The following is a 6,086-nucleotide window of genomic DNA, read 5'->3' on the forward strand; positions in this document are numbered from 1 at the left end:
CCATTAGCATATAAAGTAGGTCAAGGTGCTGATGATGATGATGCTGATGATGCTGATGATGATGATGATGATGATGATGATGATAACCACAGCACTTCCAAAAGTGGAACAAGAGTTTATCAGATGGAAAAAAGGATTAGACTCACATCCCCACAGTCACCTCATACATTTCCATGAGAGGGGCAGAATATCAGAGGGCATCTCAACATAATGCAGTCCAGCTCCACAAAGCTGGAAACTACACCGATACAGGTGTACCTCTTTGACAGTCTAAAGCAAAATGGAACATTATCGTTTAAATATGGGTTGTATTTACGGCAGATCTGTTGTACTGGATCATATGTCAGTCGCACAAGTGTACATGATAAAGACACCATTGTGCATATACACTCCACTGCATATGGAAGTCAAAAAAACATCTGCAGTTTTGATATTTAGTTAAGTAGTGTTGGAAATAATGCACGATGTCTTGCTCATTGAGCCTAAGTCTGAGGTATAACTATTTAACTGAACACATGGCATTACGTTTAAGTTTATTTCATTCATTGTAAAAAAGAAAAACCAACAATTCAATATGATACAATGCAGAACAAAAGTTTATGATTACAGAACATAAGCTCATGTAAAGTAGCTGACTTTGAGTAGCATCAGCATTAGGCCCCGTTTACGTGACGTTTCAAGTCCAAACATGTTTTTGCTTTTTTTATTTGGAAAGAGTTTTTCGTTTACATGGCAACGTTTTGAAAATGATGTTCATGTACAGGCCGAAAACAATGTCGTTACCATGCCAGGCCACAAGTTGGCGCTGTTGTTTGTGTTGGTAATGAAATCTCACACACAAACGTGCAGAAAACAATGTGCGATAAACATTTAACAATAGCGAGTACACGGACATTCGTATAGACAGGAGACGGAGTTGCATTGCTATTCCGGGTGACTCCCATCTATAAAACTACCAAGTCCCAGGAGAATACGGACTGGGAGTCATGTGCAGCATTTGCAGAAGAACTAAGGAAAGTTGCATTTTTCCTCAGTTTCCATGGCGATGCAGTCGGACCATTTTCGAAAAGTTCCACCTTGGGAGCCCTCAAATCAAGTAATTATGGTTAAATTCCACAATGCCAGTGTTTTATGAAAAATATGAGTTTGTAAAACTTTTCAATAAAACGTTTTAATAAAATTAATTTCTTCACAATATCATAATCCCCATCATACTCTGGAAGAGTTAGAATTCAAATGGAGTATAGTTATTTCTGCTGATACTTTAGAATACAAATGATGACTACAACTTTTAGGGGAAGAAAAACACATTAATATTGTAATATTGCGGATATTTGAACTCTCTGACGTGGAGAAAAAAACCTCTTCGTTCCCCTTGTGAATCATTAACCGGCTGTTAAAATCGCTTCGTGTTGAGGAGGCGATTTGCAATGAGCACAACTAAATGACTAAGGGCGCAAACGCCGCGCTGCAGAACGAGCGCAGTGAGCAGCTTCACTGCACCACCTACTTCCCTTCCAGATTGCTCGATTTGCTACGGATGCGTGTGTGCAACATGCATGCAGTGAAAGCAAAAAAGAAATCAATCGTGGGTAAGCTTCCTCACAGCCGTGTGTGCGACTCGACGCAGGAGGAGGCGACGCAGGAGGAGGCGACGAAAACACGGCGGAGGCAATCACATTCAGTCCCTGAGTGTTTTCCGCCAACTTGTTTGTTTGTGCTGCTCAACGCCTGTACAGTATGTTTTGGATGAGGTGAGACGGAATAAGAAAAAGGTCAGAGCCTCAGGAAGTGTCTGACATGATTTACTGGCATTACATCAGCCTGTTTGTTTGTTGTTGTTTTTTTTTTTCTCTGAAGGTCCTCTGCTCTGAATGGTGACTCGGCTATGAGCAGGAAATCCGAGACTTGAAACAAATGGTTGACGGTGAAATGACTCGCTGGGAAAGTTTTGTGATTGAAGGTTGAAATAATAAGAGTTTTGATTGGAAATCTAAAATTAAAAAACGAGGTTACTTTGCCTTTGATATGTCATTTTCAGAGTTGCTTAAATGAGGAATGGGGTTATATTCTTCACTGCATCTTCATTATAATTTATATATTTAAAATGAAAATATGGACTATCATTTTAAAACACACACACATAATATAGACATTAATTAACATACTAGTAAACAAATACAAGCAGATGCTTCATTAGTCCCTTTTAGGAACTGAATGTGTTTTGTGGCTTGTTTACTTGAAATGACAGTTAGTCTGAGTTTAGGGAAAACAAAAAAAGTACGTCAGGTACATTGTCAAACAACACATCAATGTAATCTTTGAAAACATTTTAGAAAGCTTTGACAGTGAAAAATAAACTGCTTTTTTTTTAAGCACTTAGATTTCCAGTCATTAACAAATATGGTTGTATCTGAACATTTCTAAACATTAACAAACCTGGACCCGTTCGCAGAATTCTCAACATATTTCTGTTTGTGTGCCCCGGCGGCCTCTATCGACCAGCCGCCACTGTAAATAAGAGCTCTCCATACATCGAACGTGCGATTCACCCAGACTCAAGGCGGCCCTGGCTGAACGAATCATGAGTGGAGTTTCTTATGCTTGAACGGTACGTTTGTGAAGTGGCCATGCTTGGTCTCTGTGGGAGAGCGTCTGGCAGTGTGCATGCCGCAGCCTCAGGTTGCTCATCTGTCTGATCGCTCTCTGGGGGGCGGAGGAGCAGCCTGCCGCAGGCCCGGACAGATGCTCACCGTGGATGTTGAGTAATAACCACTGGAGTGTGCTCCCCTCCCAAACACTGCGATCTACAACGGATCCCAAAGGGGCCGATTGGTCAAAAGGTTCGCCAGCCGACACCGTGCACACCGTCCTGAGATTCAGAGCGACGATCCGAAATGGTCTCAGTTCCTGTTTGGTAATGTTCATTACTTTGGTGTTTTAGGAGCGCTTTGTGCAACGCATCCATTTATGTTCACACTCCTTGACTTCCTTCAGTCAAATAGGAGTAAATCCAAGGTGCTTCATTGGACCGTCCATCCATCCATCCTTCGTTTGATGTATTTACCTTTGCTAAGGCATGACTTCCTCCCAGTGAATGCAGTTGATTAAAGCATTTAACTTCACTATTCAAAAATAATTTATTTAAATAAAAGTGTTAGAACGAATAAAACTACTGCATTTGCTATTTTCAGACAGACAGTGTAGCCGGGATGTATTTAAAAAATAAATATATAAATCGAAAGATTTAAAAATATATATTTTTTGGGGTCAATATTGTATGTGTAACATTTTAGTTATGCTGTTAGACCGAGCACAAGTGGCCCTTTTAATTTTTAAAGTACACCGCCACCAGGGCCAACCTGCATATCAAAAGTCGTGCCACACTGTGAGCCATTCGCTCAGACTTTGTGTTCTTTGTGACGTTACAGTCACATGTGGTGTTGGATTTCGCTCGCAGTCGCTCTTGTCCCCTTGCGGTGTATTATTGAGGGAAAGAGGACACTTTTTTCTTTTGTAAAATGTATGTCTAAGTGTACATATGTGCTGAGGAGGAAGTGTCATCTGGGTGAGGTGGAACAGAATTCACATCCATGAATGAAAAAATATGACACAGATACTTCCCCCCAACAAAACCCGCCACCACGGCCCTTGAATGTCTTGCAGATGGTCCTTGACCAATATAGAGCATACTCTGGATAAATGACGGATTATCATTAACTGGCTGTTTTGCTTTTGTTTTGTTATTTTTCTGCTCTCCTTAAGCAGCGGGGTAGTGAAATGTCAGGCCTGCGCAACAACAGGGCTGATATTTGACTCTTGTCAACATCCCATACATAGTACAAATGTGCAGCCTGCTGCCCTGGAGATCATAACAAACAACCAGGAATGTCAATATCAGGGAACAGCTGTGTTGTGGATTGAGCTAAAAATAAATGAAAGCACACAGTACAACAAAAGTAAATGAGCCAATCGCATCATTCCAAGTAAACTTTCTGGGGCAGGTGTAACCTTGGCTTTGTTTGGCGTCTGATTGTGACCTTTTCATGAATAATGAGGCCAAGCACACAACCTGGCCTAAATCTATATTTGTGGTATGTTTATTAATGCACTGAATGCAAATGAAAACAGTTTGTTTTGTGCTTTGATATTCGAAATAAACATTTCAAGCGAACAAACAAAGAACTGAGATGTGTGATGCTGCCATGAATTTGCATCTTTGTTTATGGAGAGGTATTATTTCGTTATAGAAGTGAATTGTATATCCATACAGGAAACGGAATTATAAAGAATGTGTGATTAAAGTTCCAGTATAATTGAAATATTCACCAGCATCCACCATTACCCAAATAAAAAAAGAAAAGAAAAGAAAACAACAACAATTTTTGGAAAGTCTAAATATAAAAGGCAAACAGGCAAATGTGGCTGCAGATAGGGAATAAATATATTACTTTTTGGGTTTTTTTAAAAGAAACTGACAGCTAAACTAATGACAATGAGAAGAACAATTCCTAACAATGCTACTCACCGTGAGACATTTTTAATGTTGCAGTCAGGAGAATTGTATTAATTAAGGATTTCTTTTACTTGAATTCACAGTAGAGTGAAATGCTGTTGAAGCTGCTCTTCATTGGAGTAACAGTGATGGCTTACGATGTCAGACTTATGAATCATATTGAATTATGACAGTGTAAAAATGCCATAAAACTAGAGGAAATACTTCAAAACTGCATCACAGTTTCGATAGTCATCAGGACACAGCAACAAGATTTATATTAATGTTGCGCATCACTGATGAAACTACTGTACTAACAGATTTGACTGTACTGGTGGAAGAAAAGACAATCCGACATGTTTGGTTGTTTTCTCCACCACACTGCTCGTGTTGTTGGCCTGCTGGTTGAACAGGAGTAATTAACTGTTCTCTCGTCCTCCTCTTGATCCATAGTCATGGATGTGCTGCTCCATGGGTATTGTGTTTACTGTTGATTAAATGAAATAGAGGGAGAGGTAGAGGTAGAGAAACCGTAACAGGTTGGCGCTACACCGCAAGAAGAGGTAGGAAGAACAAATCGAAAGGCTCCATGTATTTCTGTTTTATGAATTTTAGAAATCAAGGATGAGGTTTTTCCTGATATTTACCTCAGACAGGACATCCGTGTTTATTTGTCTATAAAGAACATATCTCAAAAACTAATGCGCGGCTCTTCATAACATTTGGTACACGGGTCTATTTTGATCAAAGGAAGAACCCGTTACATTTTGGTGTCGATCCGGATCAAAACAATTCTTACAATAGAAATTTTTAATTTTGCAATATATTGTCTTATATTGTGTTCTTTCAAATTATGAAATAAAATCACGTGATCACCAAACTACACAATAAGTAAATAAAGAATAAAGGCAGTTAATCTGTCTACCCTTGGCGGAGGTCAGAAATCTCTTGCTTTTAGACAAAATCTTGGTCGAGATTAAAATATAGTGTTGACTTAGTATTCCACAGTAGATCATGTTTGTCATGTGCAGCCGGCACATAAATCTACGTTGCTAAGAAAGCAACTAATGATGGACCATTTCCAAAAAGACGGCAAACGCACCAAAACGTGGTTATGAAATCGTTATTATTCACTAATTACATGGCAGCGATTTACACTTTCATAACCTCACATGATTTCGACAGTGCTGACCTAATGCTCCGTTTCTTGAACGAGAGATACGCCGGAGTTCTTTGTAGCCCAGTGGCCCAGATAGGCTCGTGTTGTGTCTAGCGAGAGGAGCGCCGCCCCACATTCACCCTGCTCTTCATTCTCTGAGTGACCAACACACACAACAGCAAAGCTAATGGATGTCAAAGAGCTCGGTACAGAGCTTCATCCTCGTGGTCTCCAAATACTTAAAAAAATAAGAGTGCTGCTTTCCTTTGCTTGCCGCGTAGAAATGGTGGCAATGAATGTTTGAAGATTTTTCTGGTTCTAGTGTTTCATCGCTCTAAAAATGACCGCAAGGCAATGCAATTATATTTTGGTGGTGAATTTCCTCAGTGCGACTCATTGCTGAGAAAGTAGCTGGAAAATCAATTCTTGATG

The sequence above is a fragment of the Lipophrys pholis genome (assembly GCF_963383615.2).
Source record: "Lipophrys pholis genome assembly, chromosome: 10".
NCBI classification, from domain to species: Eukaryota; Metazoa; Chordata; class Actinopteri; order Blenniiformes; family Blenniidae; genus Lipophrys; species Lipophrys pholis.